Raw genomic sequence first — 22,994 nt, 5'->3', positions numbered from 1 at the left:
GTTGCTCTCTTCCTTTTTTTATATATATATACACATATATATATTTTTTCCTTTTTCTCTTTTTGTGAGTGTGTATGTGTATGCTTCTTTCTGTAATTTTGTCTATATAGGTTTGCTTTTACCATTTGTCTTAGGGTTCTGTCTGTCCGTTTTTTTGTTGTGTTTTTTTGCAGTACGTGGGCCTCTCACTGTTGTGGCCTCTCCCGTTGCAGAACACAGGCTCCGGACACGCAGGCCCAGCGGCCATGGCTCACGGGCCCAGCTGCTCCACAGCATGTGGGATCTTCCCAGACTGGGGCACGAACCCGTGTCGCCTGCATCGGCAGGCAGACTCTCAACCACTACGCCACCAGGGAAGCCCCGTTTTTTCTTTAGTATAGTTTTTAGTGCTTGTTATCACTGGTGATTTGTTTATTGGTTTGGTTGCTATTTTATTTTAATTACTTTTTAATGACATTTTTTACCTTAATAACTTTATTGCATTTTTTCTTTCTTTCTTTCTTTTTCTTTTCTCCCTTTTCTTCTGAGCTTTGGGGCTGACAGGGTCTTGGTGCTCTGGCCAGGAGTCAAGCCTGAGCCTCTGAAGTGCAAGAGCCGAGTCCAGGACTTTGGTCCACCAGAGACCTTCCAGCCCCTTGTAATATCAGTTGGGAAGAGCACTCCCAGAGATCTCCATCTCAACGCTAAGACTCAGCTCCACTCAAGGACCAGCAAACTCCAGTGTTGGACACCCTATGCCAAACAACTAGCAAGACAGGAACACAACACCACCCATTAGCACAGAGGCTGCCTAAAATAATAATGTCACAGACACCCCAAAAGACACCACCGGATGCAGTCCTGCCCAGCAGAAAGATAAGATCCAACCTCATCCATCAGAACACAGGCACCAGTCCCCTGCAACAGGAAGCCTACAAAACCCACTGAACCAACCTTACCCACTGGGGGCAGAAACGAAAAACAATGGGAACTACGAACCTGCAGCCTGTGAAAAGGAAACCCCAAATACAGAAAGTTAAGCAAAATTAGGATCCAAAGAAACACACGGCAGATAAAGGAGCAAGGTAAAAACGCAGACCAAACAAAGGAAGAGGAAATAGGCAGGTTACCTGAAAAAGAATTCAGAGTAATAATAGTAAAGATGATCCAAAACCTTGGAAATACAATGGAGAAAATACAAGAAACATTTAACAAGGACCTAGAAGAACTAAGAGCAAACAAACAAGGCCGAAAAACACAATAAATGAAATTAAAAATTCTCTAGGAGGAATCAGTAGTAGAATAACTGAGGCAGAAGAATGGATAAGTGACCTGGAAGATAAAATAGTGGAAATAAATACCACAGAGCAGAATAAAGAAAAAAGAATGAAAAGAATTGAGGACAGTCTCAGAGACCTTTGGGACAACATTAAACACACCAACATTCGAATTTAGGGGTCCCAGAAGAAGAAGAGAAAAAGAAGGGGACTGAGAAAATATTTGAAGAGATTATAGTTGAAAACTTCCCTAATATGGGAAAGGAAATAGTCAATCAAGTCCAAGAAGTGCAGAGAGTCCCATACAGGAAAAATACAAGGAGAAACACACCAAGACACATATTAATCAAACTATCAAAAATTAAATACAAAGAAAAAATATTGAAAGCAGCAAGGGGCAAGTAACAAATAAGAAACAAGGGAATCCCCATAAAGTTAAGAGCTGGCCTTTCAGCAGAAATTCTGCAAGACAGAAGGGAGTGGAAGGACATATTTAAAGTGATGAAAGGGAAAAACCTACAACCAAAATTACTGTACCCAGCAAGGATCTCATTCAAATTTGACAGAGAAATGAAAACCTTTACAGACAAGAAAAAGCTAAGAGAATTCAGCACCACCAAACCAGTTTTACAACAAATGCTAAAGGAACTTCTCTAGGCAGGAAACATAAGAGAAGGAAAAGACCTCCAATAACAAACCCAAAACAATTAAGAAAATGGTAATAGGAACATTCATATCAATAATTACCTTTAAAGTAAATGGATTAAATGCTTCAACCAAAGCACACAGCCTGGCTGAATGGGTACACAAACAAGACCTAAATATACGCTGTCTACAAGAGACCCACTTCAGAACTAGGGACACATACAGACTGAAAGTGAGGGGATGGAAAAAGATATTCCATGCAAATGGAAATCAAAAGAAAGCTGCAATAGCAATTCTCATATCAGAAAAAACAGAGTTTAAAATAAAGACTATTACAAGAGACAAAGAAGAGCACTATGTAATGATCAAGTGATCAATCCAAGAAGATATAACAATTGTAAATATTTATGCAGCCAACATAGGAGCACCTAAATATGTAAGGCAAATGCTAACAGCCATAAAAGGGGAAATCGACAGTATCACAGTCATAGTAGGGGACTTTAACACCCCACTTTCAACAATGGACAGATCTACCAAAATGAAAAGAAATAAGGAAACAAGCTTTAAATAATGTATTAAACAATATGGACTTAATTGATATTTATAGCACATTCCATCCAAAAACAACAGACTGCACTTTCTTTTCAAGTGCTCATGGAACATTCTCCAGGATAGATCATATCTTGGGTCACAAATCAAGCCTTGGTAAATTTAAGAAAATTGAAAACATATCAAGTATCTTTTCAGAGCACAACTCTATGAGACTAGATATCAATTACGGCAAAAAATTTGTAAAAAATACAAACACATGGAGGCTAAACAATACACTACTTAATAACCAAGAGATCATTGATGAAGTCAAAGGGGAGATCAAGAAGAACCTAGAAACAAACAACAATGAAAACACAACGACCCAAAACCTATGGGATGCAGCAAAAGCAGTTCTAAGAGGGAAGGTTATAGCAATACAAGCCTACCTCAAGAAACAAGAAGCACCTCAAATAAACAACCTAAACTTACACCTAAAGCAATTAGAGAAAGAAGAACAAAAAAACCCCAAAGTTAGCAGAAGGAAAGAAATCATAAAGATCAGATCAGAAATAAATGAAAAACAAATGAAGGAAACGATAGCAAAGATCAATAAAAGTAAAAGCTGGTTCTTTGAGAAGATAAACAAAACTGATAAACCATTAGCCAGACTCATCAAGAAAAAAAGGGAGAAGACTCAAATCAATAGAATTAGAAATGAAAAAGGAGAAGTAACAACTGACACTGAAGAAATGCAAAGGATTATGAGAGATTACTGCAAGCAACTGTATGCCAATAAAATGGACAACCTGGAAGAAATGGACAAATTCTTAGAAAAGCACAACCTGCCGAGACTGAACCAGGAACAAATAGAAAATATAAACAGGCCAATCACAAGAACTGAAATTGAAACTGTGATTAAAAATCTTACAACAAACAGAAGCCCAGGACCAGATGGCTTCACAGGCGAATTCTATCAAACATTTAGAGAACAGCTAACACTTATCCTTCTCAAACTTCTAAAATATAGCAGAGGGAGGAACACTCCCAAACTCATTCTACGAGGCCACCATCACCCTGATACCAAAACCAGACAAAGATGTCACACACACAGAAAAAATTACAGTCCAATATCACTGATGAACATAGATGCAAAAATCCTCAACAAATACTAGCAAAGAGAATCCAACAGCACATTAACAGGATCATACACCATGACCAAGTGGGGTTTATCCCAGGAATGTAAGGATTCTTCAATATATGCAAATCAATCAATGTGATACACCATATTAACAAATTGAAGGGAAAAACCATATGATCATCTCAATACATGCAGAAAAAGCTTTGGACAAAATTCAACACCCATTTATGATAAAAACCCTCCAGAAAGTAGGCATAGAGGGAACTTACCTCAACATAATAAAGGCCATATATGACAAACCCACAGCAACATCGTTCGCAATGGTGAAAAACAAACCATTCCCACTAAGATCAGAAGCAAATCAAGGTTGCCCACTCTCACCACTATCATTCAACATAGTTTTGGAACTTTTAGCCACAGCAATCAGAGAAGAAAAAGAAATAAAAGGAATCCAAATTGGAAAAGAAGTAAAGCTGTCACTGTTTGCAGACGACATGATACTATACATAGAGAATCCTAAAGACTACCAGAACACCACTAGAGCTAATCAATGAATTTGGTAATGTAGCAGGATACAAAAATTAATGCACAGAAATCTCTTGCATTCCTATACACTAATGATGAAAAATCTGAAAGAGAAATTAAGGACAAACTCCCATTTACCACTGCAACAAAATATTAAAATACGTAGGAATAAACCTACCTATGGAGACAAAAGACCTGTATGCAGAAAAGTATAAGACACTGATGAAAGAAATTAAAGATGATATAAACAGATGGAGAGATATACCATGTTCTTAGATTGGAAGAAGAAACATTGTGAAAATGACTATACTACCCAAAGCAATCGACAGATTCAATGCAATCCCTATCAAACTACCAATGACATTTTTCACAGAAGTAGAAAAAAAAGTTTCACAATTTGTATGGAAACACAAAAGACCCCAAATAAGCCAAAGCAATCTTGAGAAAGAAAAACGGAGCTGGAGGAATCAGGCTCCCTGACTTCAGACTATACTACAAAGCTACAGTCATCAACACGGTATGGTACTGGCACAAAAACAGAAATATAGATCAATGGAACAGGATAGAAAGCCCAGAGATAAACCCACACACATAGGGTCACCTTATCTTTGATAAAGGGGGCAAGAATATACAGTGGAGAAAAGATAGCATCTTCAATAAGTGGTGCTGGGAAAACTGGGCAGGTATATGTAAAAGAATGAAATTAGATCACTCCCTAACACCCTATACAAAAATAAACTCAAAATGGATTAAAGACCTACATGTAAGGCCAGACACTATCAAACTCTTAGAGGAACACAAAGGTAGAACACGCTATGACATAAATCAAAGCAAGATCCTTTTTGACCCACCTCCTAGAGAAATGAAAATAAAACCAAAAATAAACAAATGGCACCTAATCAAACTTAAATGCTTTTGCACAGCAAAGATACCATAAAGAAGACGAAAAGACAACCCTCCGAATGGGAGAAAATATTTGCAAATGAAGCAACTGAGAAAGGATTAATCTCCAAAGTTTACAAGCAGCTCATGCAGCTCAATATCAAAAAATCCCCAAACAACCAGGGCTTCCCTGGTGGCGCAGTGGTTGAGAGTCCGCCTGCCGATGCAGGGGACACGGGTTCGTTCCCTGGTCTGGGAAGATCCCATATGCCGCGGAGCGGCTGGGCCCGTGAGCCATGGCCACTGAGCCTGCGCATCCGGAGCCTGTACTCTGCAACGGGAGAGGCCACAACAATGAGAGGCCCGCGTACCGTAAAAAAAAAAAAAAAAAAAAAAATCCAAAAATGGGCAGAAGACCTAAACAGATATTTCTCCAAAGAAAATATACAGATTGACAACAAACACATGAAAGAATGCTCAACATCACTAATCATTAGAGAAATTCAAGTCAAAACTACAATGAGGTATCATCTCACACCAGTCAGAATGGCCATCATCAAAACATCTAGAAACAATAAATGCTGGAGAGGGTGTGGAGAAAAGGGAACCTTCTTGCACTGTTGGTGGGAATGTAAATTGATACAGCCACTATGGAGAATAGTATGGAGGTTCCTTAAAAAACTAAAAATAGAACAACCATACGACCCAGCAATCCCACTAATGGGCATATTCCCTGAGAAACCATAATTCAAAAAGAGTCATGTACCACAATGTTCATTGCAGCTCTATTTACAATAGCCAGGACAGGGAAGTAACCTAAGTGTCCATCGACAGATGAATGGATAAAGAAGATGTGGCACATATATACAATTGAATATTACGCAGCCATAGAAAGAAACGAAATTGAGTTATTTGTCATGAGGTGGATGGACCTAGAGTCTGTCATACAGAGTGGAGTAAGTCAGAAAGAGAAAAACAAATACCGTATGCTAACACACAGATATGGAATGTAGAAAAGAAAAAAATGGTTCTGAGGATCTTAGGGGCAGGACAGGAATAAAGATGCAGACGTAGAGAATGGACTTGAGGACACTGGGAGGGGAAGGGTAAGCTGAGACGAAGTGAGAGAGTGGCATGGACTTATATATAGTACCAAATGTAAAACAGATAGCTAGTAGGAAGCAGGCGCATAGCACAGGGAAACATAAGAGAAGGAAACTGAGGACACTGGGAGGGGAAGGGTAAGCTGAGACGAAGTGAGAGAGTGGCATGGACTTATATATAGTACCAAATGTAAAACAGATAGCTAGTAGGAAGCAGGCGCATAGCACAGGAAAACATAAGAGAAGGAAACTGAGGACACTGGGAGGGGAAGGGTAAGCTGAGACGAAGTGAGAGAGTGGCATGGACTTATATATAGTACCAAATGTAAAACAGATAGCTAGTAGGAAGCAGGCGCATAGCACAGGGAGATCAGCTCAGTGCTTTGTGACCACCTAGAGGGGTGGGATAGGGAGGGTGGGAGGGAGATGCAAATGGGAGGGGATATGGGGTTATATATATATGTATAGCTGATTCACTTTGTTATAAAGCAGAAACTCACAGACCATTGTAAAAGCAATTATACTCCAACAAAGATGTTTAAAAAAGAATTTAAACAGAGGAGAATAAATTGTAAAATAAATTTTTCCCCTACTTTTCTTTCTGAGCCTTCCTTCTATTTATTTATTTTCTTGGAATATCACTTATTAGAATATAACGCCATTGCTCTCAATGAAAATAAAAACAAGAAACCAAGGGTTTTTCTGTTCTTCAGTAACAAGTGTCTATTTAAAGGCTAGGTGTAGTAGCATGACTGTAAATGTGATTGGAAATATGGGGAAGTAGAGCATGCTTTTTGATCAAAGATGAAGTGTGCTATCTCCTCTGTTGAGTTTGAGGTAGATTGGAACCCAGATTTTTTCTGTACTTCAAGACCCATGCGTTTTCAACTACCCCAAGGGTGGCAGGGGCTGTGGACACGCCCTCCATCCCCCAGCCTCTCTTAGAGTTCCAGTGGGGCCACATGACCAGTTATAACAGATGGGTAGGAGTGGAATGGCACATGTCACTTTGAGACCAGCCTGACTCTTCTACCTCTCTTCCTAGCACATTGGAAACAAGATTTTATGTAACAGAAACTGAGTATGGGGTGGGAGTAAATCATTCACATTAAAACGTAACTAGAAAGTTAGTACAAACAAAAGAATCACTGTGATATAGGGTAATTATATGATTTTAAAATTCATTTTCATTATCTTTTGCTACTTTCTTCACACCTCACTTAAAGTATTACACAGCTTTGATATTTCTTATGTCCTTTGAGTTTTATTCTGTTTTTAATACGGCCAAATAATATAAAATAACATTCATCTGAAACCTCTGTTTCTGCCCCTGTCTCCATCTCTCTGCCTCTGTCTGTCTCTCTCTTTCTCTCACACACACATATATACACACATACCCATTCTTTTTCTACATTTATTCTTAATATTACAGAAATCCTCTACCACCACGAGGAAATTTGAGCAAAAAGTCAAAATAAAATTTAGACCTAAAAGTTGCTTATGGCTTGTTAACTGATAGCAACCCAACATCAGTATGATTCAATAATTAAAACTGCTCTTTCATTTGAATGGTTAAAGAAGGAAGTGTGGGCAATGGGGAGAGGGAGGAGGGAAAGGAGAGAAAGAACAGGGAGTGACTAGGCTGAAGAGGAGGCCGGAGTGCTAGAAATGCAGAAGTACAAGTGGTTAGGAAAAAATATTTTTGAAGAAAGTTATATGACAGAAAGAGCTCATTACTAAAGCATTGGGTTTATAGTTTAATGCCTATTCCTTTATATACTTATTTGTTAATTTCTTCAATTTATTTAGCTGGCTCACAAAATTACACCACCCTTTTCAGACAGGCAGATAAAGTTCAGGCAGAAAGATAACTAGGAAACTGTCTGAGACTTTATATTGCTTGTTACAGCATTCCCCGCACCCCTCTTTTTTTTAATAGAAATATGTAGGCCAGCGGTTTCTTCAGAGGAAAGCTTTCTTCATACTCCAGAAAGTCATAGGGAGGTTGCTGAAAAGAACAAGCCATGCACACAGAAACACGCCCAGAAGAAACAGTCGTTCCCTTGGCTGGAATGTTAGATCTGCTTTGAAGTAGCTGAGGTGATGCTGATCGCCCTGGAAAAATAGTGGGAGTAAAACCCAGCAAGGTCATTCACCGTGGGAGCTCGGGTAAGAGTAGATTTGGCCAATCAGTCCATGGCCATATTTTTATTCAATGTAGCTGACTCCTCAGTGTGTGGGACTTAGGATTCCATACCTAAGGAATCAAGAGATGAAGAAACCTATTTAAAAAGGCGGAAAAAAGAAAACTTGAATACTAGGAGCAAACGGAAGACGTGTTTGTGTGCATACAGAATGCTAGGGGTTGGCATGGCATGGGCTGGTGACAGTTGAACAGATTTGGAGACCAGAATCCTGGATTCTATCTAGTTTGCACCTCGTGCGAGTCACTTTTTATGTCTGATCTTCATTATCCTCATCAGTAAAATGGCAGATTTTTATTAGATGATCCATGAGACTTTCTCTCATCTAATACTATACACACTCTAGGCACAGCTTTCTGATTGGCTCAGAAGTCTGAATCAATATGACTCATAGAGTGTGGCTTTGTTCCAGCTCGTTCTTGATTCTGAAGCATCCGGAAGCCTGGGTGAACTCCTCTTCCAAGGCTCTCCTTGTATAATGGTGATAGTCCTTACAACACAGGGCCCATGCCCCCAGCCCCGTCCTTATTGCTGGGGATTTTTTTTCTCACTTTGGCCAACTCTCTGGTGATCCTAACCTGTGGAGATTTGCCTAATCACGTTTGCTGTAGAAAGCTGAACCCTGGTGCTGGATTGGGATTTAGATGGTCAGTTTTATTTTCTGTTCCTTAAAAATTGAGAGTAAAGTATTTCTGAATTAAAATGAAATGATTAATATAATGTGTTAAAGTTTGTTTCTGGGGCATTATTCCAGCAATTAATGAGTTGTGTGGGAGCTCCAAAACAGCAATACAGGAATGTATGCTGGGCAAGCTATAAAAGAAATGTTAGAGTTTTAACAAGTAGTGGCCTTGAGTAAATCATGCCAGGCTAGGAAATAGCAGTGTTTACCATACTACTGATCTAACTATATACCCCTCCCCCAACAATTCAAGACTTACTTCTTTTGAAAGCAACTGAACTTGGTAAATATAAGAAACAATAGATCACTCTGGCTACATATTACACTTGGCAGTGTGGGGGGAGGTTAAGAATACCTTTGTCTGTCTCCTACTGCCCCAACCAACTAAATTAGGTTCTCTGTGATGAGGCCAAGGTGTTGATATATGTGCTAAGTTTCCCAGGTGACAATGCTTCTTCAGCAGACAGGGCTGAGAGACATGCATTTGATGGTCTCTTCCAGGGCAGCTTCCATAGAGTTGAAAACAGCTGAAATTGAAATGAGGAGGTTTGGGGTTCAAATTATGACTCTCTCATTTTCAAGCTGAGTGTCCTCAGGCAAGTCATCAAACCTTCCTTAGTATCAATTTCTCCAGCTATAAACAAGGAGACAAATTATTCAGAAAGCGAAATAAGGTATATTTGAAAATATTTGCTACATAATAGGTATTCAAAAAGGTATTTACCAAATGTTGGATTTGTTTTCTTTCATTTTGTTAGCTTAATTTTAGGTGGTGAGAAGTGGTTAGTTATTTAAAAAGGTGAAAATCTCAGTACTGAGTATGGTCACTATAGTAAATAAGATGCCTATAAAATACATGTGAAGAATGGAGACATTTTGTTCTCCATTTTGTTCTCGCTTCCCTCCCAGTTAAGAGATCTCTAATTGTGGATCTGCAGTTAGGCTGATTCCTAGTCCCTCCAACTGGAGTTCTGATATATAAGGGGATTAGAGCCTAGTTCTGAGTGGGTGATGGAGACCCATGGGGCTGACCTCCAAGGTGTGGCTGGTGGTGGCAGCGTTGAGGTCAGGTGGAGGGGCAGACCAGCCTCCTTGGCCTCTTCGGCCTCCCATCTCCATTTCTGTTGAGATCTATAAAGTCAAGATGGTAATGCAAGCATGAACTGTGCCTTCTCTTTCTTTATATAAGAGTAGTCCCAGCTGTAATCTTGGAGGGAGGTGAATAAAAAAGGCAAACAAAAATGTAGGGAAAAGGGAAATAATTACACAAATACTTAAGAAAAGTTACAGATAAAATTGTCTGAGAACCATTCTCCCAAATCACTGCTTTGTATTTTCCAGGTTGTTGTTATTTTAGTTGTTTTTTTGTTTTGTTTTGTTTCTTCAGTATGAGTATTTTATAAATTTAGAAAGTAAGAGCTATCCGAATTAAAATTAAGGTATAGTACCTTCTGTCTTGTAATGAATGCCCCCAGCACCTTAAATCTGGATGGTTTTTCAAAACTTGATTCCACAAATAATGTTGAAAACCCCTCAAAATTAGTACAACCAGTTTTTAGACTGCTACATTAGCAAATCTTTTGCTACAATGTATAAAACAACAAGCTTTCTAGTTATTTCACAGAAATTTAGGTTTTAAAGATATCTGTAGAAATCAGCTAACTCACGCCACCCCCCTTGAGTCACATAGAAGCTGAACAACCTTCCAGGATAACACAAGTCATCAATAGTGGTACTAAGAACAGAATCCAGCTATTCCAATTTCATTGATGCTGCAATTACAGATACCTGGTATCTGAATTTGAAGAAGACTTCTTTGTGAGCTTTCTTTCGAGAAACAGATTACCTTGTTTCAAAAGAAATAACTTTCAACTTCATTAAAGGTTGATATCAGTGAATAAGGTCTGAACATCTAATGTATAACTAGTAACTACAGTTAATAATAATGTATTGTATAATTGAAATTTGCTAATAAAGTAGAACTAAATTGTCCTCACCACCACCCCCACCCACAAAGATAAATATGTGAAGTTATGGATGTGTTAATTAACTAGATGGGAGGAATCCTTTCACAATATATCTGTATATCAAATTATCATGACATACTATTTAAATATCTTATTATTTTATTTATCAATTACACCTTAATAAGGCTGAAAAAATGTTGCTATCAAATAGGGTTTTCCAGAAGAACTCATAGATTCTATATTCCCTGCATTCTCCTATGTTTGAAAATTTGCTTGTGACTTTTATAAATGAATATTTTGGCATGGTATGATATTTCTGGTTAAAATCTCTGACTTCAAAATTCTGCAGACATTATTCCTCTGTCTCCTGACATTGAATACTACTAGAGACAAGACAAAAGCTGTCTTAATTCCTGCTCTCATGAGTAACTTCCTTTGTTTTCTAAGTGTGTGAAGACTTATTTTCTTCTTTCTTAAAGTTCAATTATTTCAATACCATTTATCTAAGTATTAATTGTTCTTTATTATTTTTTCATGATCTGCAGACTTTATGCTTCATTTCAGAGGAAATTTCCTCTATTATGTATTTTAAATAACTTTCTATGTCTTTTGTTGGCATTTCTATTTTAGGGACACCTAGAATTCTTATATTGAATTTTATTTGTTCACCCTCTATATCTATCATTATTTCTCTAATTATTTTAATCCCTGTGGGCACTGTGGTTACCTAAAATTTTTTCACTGTGCCAGAATTTAGATTTCAAGCTGTATATATATGGCCTTTTCCATTTTATTTATTGTACAGTAGTGTTGTAGTTAACAATTTGCTTACTCAGTTAAGATGCCACCAAAAAACTACTAGAGCCCATCAATGAATTCAGCAAAGTTTCAGGATACAAAATTAATATACAGAAATCTGTTGCATTCTTATACTGTAACAATGAACTATCAGGAAGAAAAATTAAGGAAACAATTCCATTTACAATCGCATCAAAAAGAATAAAATACCTTGGAATAAATCTAACTACGGAGGTAAAAGATCTGTACTCAGAAAACTATAAGACACTGATAAAAGAAACTGAAGACAAAACAAACAGATGGAAAGATATACCATGTTCCTGGATTAGAATAATTAATACTCTTAAAATAACAATACTATCCAAGGCAATCTGCAGATTCAATGCAATCCCTATCAAAATACCAAAGACATTTTTCACAGAACTAGAAAAAGTAATTTTAAAATTACATGGAAACACAGAAGACCCCAAATAGCCAAAACAATTTTGAGAAAGAAGAACAGAGCTGGAGGTATCATGCTCCCTGACTTCAGACTATACTACAAAGCTACAGTCATCAAAATAGTATGGTACTGGCACAAAAACAGACACATAGATCAATGGAACAGAATAGAATCAATGGAAGAGAATAAACCCACACACTTATGGTCAATTAAAGAAGGCAAGAATATACAATGAGAAAAAGACAGTCTCTTCAATAAGTGGTGCTGGGAAAACTGGACAGCTATATGCATATTTAAAAAAAAAAGATGAAATTTACAAAAGTTAACTCAAAATGGATTAAAGACCTAAAGTGAGACCTGAAACCATAAAACTTCCAGAAGAAACAGGCAGAATACTCTGACATAAATCGCAGTAATATTTTTTTGGATCTGTCTCCTAAGGCAAAGGAAACAAAAGCAAAAATAAACAAATGGGACCTAATTAAACTTAAAAGCTTTTAGACAGCCTACTGAATGGGAGAAACTGTTTGCAAATGATATGACCAGGGGTTAATAGCCAAAATATATAAACAGCTCATACAACTCAATATCAAAAAAACAAATTACCTGATAAAAAATATGGGCAAAAGACCTGAATAGACATCTTCCAAGGAAGATATACAGATGGCCAACAGGCACATGAAAAGATGTTCAACATTGCTAATCATCAGAGAAATGCAAATCAAAACCACAAGGAGATATTACCTCACACGTCAGAATGACTTACCAAAAGGACCACAAATAACAAATGTTGGCAAGGATATGCAGAAAAGAGAATCCTTGTACACTGTTGGTGGGAATGTAAGTTAGTGCAGCCACTGTAGAAAACAATATGGAGGTTTCTCAAAAAAACTAAAAATAGAGCTACCATATGATCCAGGAATTCCACTCCTAGGTATATATCTGAAGAAAACAAAAACATTAATTTGAAAATATACATGCACCGCAATGTTCATAGCAGCATTATATATAGTAGCCAAGATATGGAAGCAACCTAAGTGTCAATCAATAGATGAATGGACAAAGAAGATATGGTATACACACACACACACACACACACACTCACACACACACACACACACACACACACTGGAATACTACTCAGCCATAAAAAAGAATGAAATTCTGCCATTTGTATAAACATGGATGGACCTGGAGGGTATTATGCTTAGTGAAGTAAGTCAGACAGAATAAGACAAATATTGTATGTTATCACTTATATGTGGAATCTAAAAAATAAAATAAATGAGTGAATATAACAAAACAGAAACAGACTCACATAAAGAACAAACTAATGGTTACCAGTGGGGATAGGGAAGCGGGGAGGGAGGGGCAAGACAGGGATAGGGGAGTAAGAGATACAAACTACTATGTACAAAATAAATAAGCTACAAGGATACATTGTATGGTACAGGGAATACAGCAAATATCTTATAATTACTTTAAATTAAGTATACTCTATAAAAATTTTGAATCACTTTGTTATACATCTGAAACTAATATAATATTATAACTCAAATATACCTCAATAGAAAAACATAAAACAATAAAGAGTTACCCAAATAAAGTTAGCAAAAGACAAAAACAAACAAAATGTTCATTGACAGAGAAGTGGATAAAGAAAATGTGTTTATACATACATTTTCACTGAAAAATGCAAAGTAATTTTTGATGCATGAGGAATATTAATGATGTTTTAAACTTTCTTTGCTATTTTTCAGCATCTTAGAATCACCATGTTAAAGCTTTGTTTGAGCTAGATTAAATCACTGATTTGATAACAGCCCACCAACTCTTCATACATTCTTGTTAAGCTATTGCTGCCTTAGGCATTTAGGAAAAGTAAGGATTTCTAAATTATATGACATTATTCTTTTTCTCTATTGTGTACAACCTCTGTTTTTCTAAATGCCTACTCAGAAAATATGTTCTTCTCACACTTTGCCTTGTCAACTGATTTTAGATAAAATCTTTTAAGACCCATTTACATTTGTAAAAAGGAAAAAAAGAGTAGGTGACCCAATTTGGTTAAAACTTTTGGAGTTATATCCCTTACCTCCTTCAAACACTGCAGGCATATGATAAAAAATTCACTAGACTAGAAAAACCAATCTTGTAGCCACTAAATACAATAAATAAAAGTCTACAATAAATAATATAATAAATGGCCTACAATAAAACCAATATATAGATTTATTTAATAAATTATTTTTTCTTTTGGTGGAGTTTCAATGGGAAATTTAATCCACTCAGATCATCTAAAATGGTTCCTTCCATGGCCTTAAACTAGTCATTGGGCTGATGAGGTAATGGGAAGAGAGGCTAGGAGTTTCGACCACTCTATATAAATAGAGACATTTCAGCTCAAGAAACAATTTAAGATCCAGTCCCAGACTCAAAGAGGCTGAAGGCAAGAGGATTCAAAGGAGACTTCTGAATAAACAGTGAATCTATTATGCTACTAAGGAAAACCAGGGTAAATCCCTTTTGATAGGTCTCAATTAAGCACCAGTTATAGAACATTTTGCTAAGAGTCATACTGGAAAATTCTCCAATAAGTAAAGCCACAGAACAGACATTTTCATGGGGTCACAGAAAACCCCAAGACAGCCCTGGATCAGAGCCACCAGTGTCTGTAGCATCCCAAGGAACACACTGAAAAGCAAGACTACAACTCTGAGACTTGGCACATTAGATTCAGAGCTTTTACCAGCTTGATGGAATCTGACCCTTCAAGGATTTGAGGAGATTGTGCGCTCTGCCATCTGTGGCTGAGGCCAGATCTTCACACCAATGAGCAGATTATGGATAAGCTGGTGATGGAGCAGTTTATGATGTTCTTGTTGCAGGATTTCCAGGTCTTAGTCAAGGAAAGTGGTGTGGAGAGTCGCAAAGAACTGGAGGACATGCTAAGAAATAACAAGAAACCCCAAAATAGACCATAGTCAGCTTACAAGGAGAGAAGTTTCTTCTGCAAAATTCAAATGTTCAGATGGTGGAAGCTGAGATCAATGACATGGGCAATGGGAGAAACTTATTCAGGAAGTCTGAACCTTCTATGAGTGAGATACATTCAGATGACAGAAGGAACAGAATATTCTCCTGCCAGAGACCATTCCTGAAAAAGGTAAACTGGAGGTTCTACAACTCAAACAGAAATTGGAGAAGGGTCTGATGGAAGACAGGGGAGAGACAAGAATACTTAAATCTCGGGAGCCTCAGCTTCTGAAGGGTCCTGAGAGGGAAGTTTTGACTCAGAGTGGACACAAAAGAGACTCTCAGAAGAGTCTAAGAAGTTCCAAAAGAAAACAGGACAACAGTTCCATTTCCCAAGAAGTGCCTCAAGAAGGAGCCACATATTTGGAGAAAGGAAAATTCTCAGGACAACTTGGGTCAAATTCAGTTCTTTCACCAAGCACCGTGGGACCAACCGGTCATCATATTGGAAAAGAAGCCACAGACACCATATGAATGTAGGGTATGCAAAAAAAAAATTCATTATAAGCCTCAGTTTGTCACTCACCAGAGGACACACACAGGAGAGAGAGACCCTTTAAATGCAATATCTGCCCCAAAGGTTTCATGCAGCTTTCAGATCTCCAAGTTCACCAGTGAATCCACACAGGTGAGAAGCCATACTGTTGTGAACTCTGCACCAAGGAGTTCACCCACGACTCCACCCTGCCTGCTCACAAGAAGATCCACACAAAGGAGAAGCCGTACCAATGTGAAGACTTTGAGAAAGCTTTAAGCCACAAAGGGAACCTCAACATTCACTGACAAACCCACTCTGGACTAAAACCTTATACATGTCCCTAGTGTAACAGCACCTTCTGTCAGCTGGGAACTTTTAAACACCATGAAAAAACACATTTAAAAATGACTTCCCAATGATTCCACCATCAGGTCCAAGTCCATTCTGCCCCAAGAAGGAAATTAAATGGTTGTAAAAATGATGTATGACATGTTGAGCACCTAACGAGGTTTCTGGAACATAATAGGAGTTCCATAAATATTCATTATGAGGACCTTTGCAAAATTACTTATCTTCCCTATAAGTTTTTGTTTTCTACTTCATTATAGCCCTTTGTTTTATTATTATAAGTTTTTTAGGTTTATGTTGCTATTCTTCTTCCAGTGAGTGCAAGTCATGAGTTTTCAATATTTCATCATTAAACTGAGCTACTGAAAATAAATACTTAATTAAATAAAAATTTTCACTGTACCAGAATTTAGATTTCCTGCTGTATATATTGCTTTTTCCATTTTATTAATTGTCCAGTAGTGTTGTGGTTAACAGTTTGCTTACTTAGTGTAGTAATCTCCCCCTTAATGTCATCTTACTGTTTTATTATTTTAATGTCATCTTACATAATTATTTTTGAATTCATAATTTTACAAGTTTTTTTTTTTTTTTTAATAAACTCAAGGCACTCACATAAGTTGTCTTCCATTCTCTGGTTTTCTTCTCCAGACTGAGCTCATCAGTTTGTCTATTGCATATCTTGTTCCTCATCTATATGTAGATTTATCCAGCTATTGTTTGATGGATCACACTTCTACATCTTGTTCTTTTGTAACATGACAATGTGGATATTGTATAGTAAAATCTATTTGATAGCCACTTTCCTTATCTCTTGGTATGACACTTAAAGATCTGAATTTTGAGATCTGAATCTCTCTTTCTATTTTCTGTATACTGAAGGTACCAAGGAAGAAATGCTTAAATGAAGTCGCATACTTTGTTTCCCTCCTGAAATACTGTTACTAAAGATACTTTAGCAGGGCCCCTGCACCCAGCCAGGGATGCATTCACTCCTGCAACTTTCTTCTGCTCTCTCCACTTAGTACACATTCCTGGAAATGCCCAACTTCTTGCCTTTGCTGAGATCTTGCAGTGAGAGCTTATGCACTCAAAATGTTTCCTGTATTTATCTCTTGACTTTCCAAGGATGCCTCCTCAATCCACCTCCCTCCCTGTGGAAGAAGTTGGTGAGAATGTCACGATGTTGTGGATTCACAATATTAACTGAGTATTGTTTCTGCAGAATGGAAACAGGGTTAGAACTCTGTGCCACATCAGAATTTACTCATTTATTCAACACATATTTTTTTGTGTCAATTCTGTGGCGAGCTCCATCTTAGGTTTACATCAGTGAAGAAAAAATTAACAAAGTTTCTGCCTCATGAAGATTACCTTCTAGTGGGAATGAGATAACAATGAATAAATAACAAAACATACGTAAGTCGGGTGTATAAATGTGATGAAGAAAAATGAAGCATAATAGAGAGTTACAGGACTTGCTGTTTTAGATGGGGTGGTCTAAAAGGACTTCTGATATGGTGACAGAGCATAAACCAGAAGAAAGTGGGTGGTAAGTGAGCCAGGTAGCTCTGAGGGGAAGAACTCTCCAGGCAGAGAATATCTAAATGCAAAAGCCCCGCACTGGGAAGGTGATCGGCATAACTGAGGCACAGTGAGGAGGCCAAGGTGACTGATTGGCTGTGAGGTCAGATAGGTTGTGGGAGCCCCAGAAGACACTTGGGCTTTTACTTTGAGGAAGATGGGAAGCCATTGGAGGGTTTTGCATAAAGGAATGACATATTTTGAAAGGATTCCCCCCTCTCTCTCTCAGCTTGACACTTTCCAAATTTATGAAGAGAAGATTGCCTTTTTCTGCTTAGGCTGCTGCTAAATTTCTTACCATTGTTTTTGTGTTGTTGTTGTTGTTTTTTCTTTCAAGTTAGTTAGGAGAAATATAGCCTGTGAACCCTCTTCACTGAGCCATCTCTACCTCTGCCATCCAGAAGGAGGAAGTTTCATTCCCACTGTGCTCTGGTGGCTTGTAGGCAAGGTCCACTCACACTCACCCTCCAGGCCAGGTCAGGAGGGCTGTGCCCTGAGGCTCTCTGGGAACAGCACAGTGAGTACATTCACCACCCCAGCCTCAAATCAGCCTCACCTTCAATCCAGGCAGTGTGTGCCTGTGCAGTAGTGCTTTACGGTTCCTTTTTTATAAATATATGACTCAAAAGAATATTGTTCTTTGTTTATCTTTCTCAGAGTTTGAAGTGTTTATAAGAAATAGTTGTAGATTTATTTTTCAAGATTGCTACCATTAAATCAAGAATTTTTAAAAACATAAGTATGCCCCCAATTGTATTTTTCTTATAAGAGGATGCTAAATTTACAAAAAAAAATGTTATATTTGCATTAAGAAAGGACTAGCAACACATTAAAATAATAAATTATCTCTGATACTAAATGTATATAGAAAAGTTCTTGAATATCTGAAAAACAGGATTTCAGATAAAAATCTAACATACTCTGCTTTTTTTTACTGGACTACTTCAAATTTTGTTGTGTGAAAGGGGCTCCAAATGTTCTTCATGCAAAAGTCCAGGTCTTGGGTCTCATGTATACTTCCTGTGACGTAAGTGTAAATAATTATTTGAGCACAGTAGAAACAATGGCACTAGATTTATTAAAATCTGGTTTAAAATGTAAAGAACATGTATTTTTATGAATTATTTATAGACTAGGGGACAAAACTAATGAAGTATTAAGGGAATAAGAAATGAACCTTGAATTTATAGATATTTGAAATAAATATTTTGACTATGGTAAGGGCAACCTAAATTTCTGAAGGATAAACATAGAAAAAGCCTAAACTTAAGGTTATATGTAAGGTATATTGGGTACCATGTCAATAAGCTTATCATGTCATATATCGTGTATTGTTCTTGTGGTTATTTTTCTAAAAGAATTCTTTTTTTTTTTAAACATCTTTATTGGAGTATAACTGCTTTAAAATGGTGTGTGAGTTTCTGCTTTATAACAAACTGAATCAGCTATACCATTATCCCCATATCTCCTCCCTGTTGCTTATCCCTCCCACCCTCCCTATCGCACCCCTCTAGGTGGTCACAAAGCACTGAGCTGATCTCCCTGTGCTATGCGGCTGCTTCCCACTAGCTATCTCTTTTACATTTGGTAGTATATATAAGTCCATGCCACTCCCTCACTTCGTCTCAGCTTACCCTTCCCCTCCCAGTGTCCTCAAGTCCATTCTCTACGTCTGCGTCTTTATTACTGTCCTGTCTCTAGGTTCTTCAGAACCATTGTTTTTTTTTTACATTCCATATCTATGTGTTAGCATACTGTATTTGTTTTTCTCTTTCTGACTTACTTCACTCTCTATGACAGACTATAGGTCCATCCACCTCATGACAAATAACTCAATTTCATTTCTTCTTATGGCTGAGTAATATTCCATTGTATATATGTGCCACATCTTCTTTATCCATTCATCTGTCGATGGACACTTAGGTTACTTCCATGTCCTGGCTATTGTAAATAGAGCTGCAATGAATATTGTGGTACATGACTCTTTTTGAATTATAGTTTTCTCAGGGTATATGTCCAGTACTGGGATTGCTGGGTCATATAGTAGTTCTATTTTTAGTTTTTTAAGGAACCTCCATACTATTCTCCATAGTGGCTGCATCAATTTACATTCCCACCAACAGTGCAAGAGGGTTCCCTTTCTCCACACCCTCTCCAGCATTTATTGTTTGTAGATTTTTTGATGATGTCCATTCTGACTGGTGTGAGGTGATACCTCATTGTAGTTTTGATTTGAATTTCTCTAATGATTAGTGATATTGAGCATTCTTTCATGTGTTTGTTGGCAATTGGCATATTTTCTTTGGAGAAACATCTATTTAGGTCTTCTGCTCAATTCTGGTTTGAGTTTTTTTTTTTTTTTTTGATATTGAGCTGCATAAGCTGCTTGTAAATTTTGGAGATTAATCCTTTGTCAGTTGCTTCATTTGCAAATATTTTCTCCCACTCTGAGGGTTGTCTTTTCGTCTTCTTTATGGTATCCTTTGCTGTGCAAAAGCTTTTAAGTTTGATTAGGTGCCATTTGTTTATTTTTGTTTTTATTTCCATTTCTCTAGGAGTTGCGTCAAAAAGGATCTTGCTGGGATTTATGTCATAGAGTTTTCTACCTATGTTTTCCTCTAAGAGTTTTATAGTGTCTGGCCTTACATTTAGGTCTTTAATCCATTTTGAGTTTACTTTTGTGTATAGTGTTAGGGAGTGTTCTAATTTCATTCTTTTACATGTAGCTGTCCACTTTTCCCAGCACCACTTATTGAAGAGGCTGTCTTTTCTCCATTGTATACTCTTGCCTTCTTTATCAAAGATAAGGTGACCATATGTGCATGGGTTTATCTCTGGGGTTGCTATACTGTCCCATTGATTTATATTTCTGTTTTTGTGCCAGTACCATACTGTCTTGATGACTGTAGCTTTGTAGTATAATCTGAAGTCTGGGAGTCTGATTCCTCCAGCTCAGTTTTTCTTTCTCAAGATTGTTTTGGCTATTCGGGGTCTTTTGTGTTTCCATACAAAGTGGGAAATTTTTTGTTCTAGTTCTGTGGAAAATGTCATTGGTAGTTTGACAGGGATTGCATTGAATCTGTCGATTGCTTTGGGTAGTATAGTCATTTTCACAATGTAGATTCTTCCAATCCAAGAACATGGTATATCCCTCCATCTGTTTGTATCATCTTTAATTTCTTTCATCAGTGTCTTATGGTTTCTGCATACAGGTCTTTTGTCTCCTTAGGTAGGTTTATTCCCAGGTATTTAAATCTTTTTGTTGCAATGGTAATGGGAGTGTGTCTTTATTTTTTCTTTCAGATTTTTCATCATTAGTGTATAGGAATGTGAGAGATTTCTGTGCATTAATTTTGTATGCTGCTACTTTACCAAATTCATTGATTAGCTCTAGTAGTTTTCTGGTAGCATCTTTAGGATTCTCTATGTATAATATCATGTTATCTGCAAGCAGTGACAGCTCTACTTCTTCTTTTCTGATTTGGATTCATTTTATTTCTTTTTCTTCTCTGATTGCTGTGGTTAAAACTTCCAAAACTATGTTGAATAACTGTGGTGAGAGTGGGCAACCTTGTCTTGTTCCTGATCTTACTGGAAATAGTTTCAGTTTTTCACCATTAAGGATGATGTTGGCTGTGGGTTTGCCATATATGGCCTTTATTATGTTGAGGTAAGTTGCCTCTATGCCTACTTTCTGGAGGGTTTTTATCATAAATGGGTGTTGAATTTTGTCAAAAGCTTTTCCTTCATCTATTGAGATGATTATATGGTTTTTATCCTTCAATTTGTTAATAAGGTGTATCACATTGATTGATTTGCATATATTGAAGAATCCTTGCATTCCTGGGATAAACCCAACTTGGTTATGGTGTATGATCCTGTTAATGTGCTGTTGGATTCTCTTTGCTAGTATTTTGTTGAGGATTTTTGCATCTATATTCATCAGTGATATTGGTCTGATTTCCTTATTTATTTTCATTTTGGATGATCTGTCTATTGGTGAAAGTGGGGTGTTAAATTCCCCTACTATGATTGTGCTACTGTCGATTTCCCCTTTTATGGCTTTTAGCATTTGTCATATGTACTGAGGCGCTCCTATGCTGGCTGCATAAATATTTACAATTGTTATATCTTCTTCTTGGATTGATTCCTTGATCATTATGTAGTGTCAATCTTTGTCTCTTGTAATAGTCTTTACTTTAAAGTCTATTTTGTCAAATATGAGAATTGCTACTGCAGCTTTCTTTTGATTTCCATTTGCACAGAATATCTTTTTTCATCCTCTGATTTTCAGTCTGTATGTGTCCCTAGGTCTGAACTGGGTCTCGTGTAGACAGCGTATATACGGGTTTTGTTTTTGTATCCATTCATCCAGTCTACGTCTTTTGGTTGGAGCATTTAATCCATTTACATGTAAGGTAATTATCAATATGCATGTTCCTATTACCATTTTCTTAATTGTTTTCGGTTTGTTATTGTAGGTCTTTTCCTTCTCTTGTGTTTCCTGCATAGAGAAGTTCCTTTAGCATTTGTTGTAAAGCTGGTTTGGTGGTGATGAATTCTCTTAGCCTTTGCTTGTCTCTAAAGGTTTTAATTTCTCTGTTGAATCTGAATGAGATCCTTGCTGGGTAGAGTAATCTTGGTGGTAGGTTTTTCCCTTTCATCACTTTAAATATGTCCTGCCACTCCGTTTTGGCTTGCAGAGTTTCTACTGAAAGATCAGCTGTTAACCATATGAGGATTCCCTTATATGTTATTTGTTATTTTAACCTTGCTGCTTATTAACATTTTTTCTTTGTATTTAATTTTTGATTGTTTGATTAATATGTATCATGGCATGTTTCTCCTTGGATTTATCCTGTATGGGACTCTCTATGCCTTCTGGGCTTGATTAACTATTTCCTTTCCCATATTAGGGAAGTTTTCCACTATAATTGCTTCAAATATTTTCTGAGCCCCTTTCTTTTTCTTTTCTTCTTCTGGAATCCCTATAATCGAATGTTGGTGTGTTTAATATTGTCCCAGATGTCTCTGAGACTGTTCTCAATTCTTTTCATTCTTTTTTCTTTATTCTGCTCTGCAGTATTTTTTTCCACTATTTTATCTTCCATGTCACTTATCTGTTCTTCTGCCTCAGTTATTCTGCTGTTGATTCCTTCTAGAGAATTTGTAATTTCATTTGTTGTGTTTTTCATCATTGTTTGTTTGCTCTTTAGTTCTTCTAGGTCCTTGTTAAACGTTTCTTGTATTTTCTCCATTCTGTTTCCAAGATTTTGGATCAACTTTAGTATCATTACTCTGAATTCTTTTTCAGGTAGACTGCCTATTTCCTCTTCATTTGTTAGGTCTGGTGGGTTTTTACCTTGCTCCTCATC

At 37.1% G+C, this 22,994-nt stretch overlaps 1 pseudogene; it reads left to right on the top strand.

Moving 5' to 3' along the window:
• The window catches only part of LOC132524928 (zinc finger and SCAN domain-containing protein 5B-like), a 28,292-nt pseudogene extending 12,186 nt beyond the window's left edge, over window positions 1-16,106 (top strand).
• Window positions 16,107-22,994: the final 6,888 nt, after the last annotated feature.

This window comes from Lagenorhynchus albirostris, chromosome 8, assembly GCF_949774975.1.
Source record: "Lagenorhynchus albirostris chromosome 8, mLagAlb1.1, whole genome shotgun sequence".
Classification (NCBI taxonomy): domain Eukaryota; kingdom Metazoa; phylum Chordata; class Mammalia; order Artiodactyla; family Delphinidae; genus Lagenorhynchus; species Lagenorhynchus albirostris.
The sequence above is the reverse complement of the archived record's forward strand: the minus strand, read 5'-3'. Positions and strand labels throughout refer to the sequence as shown.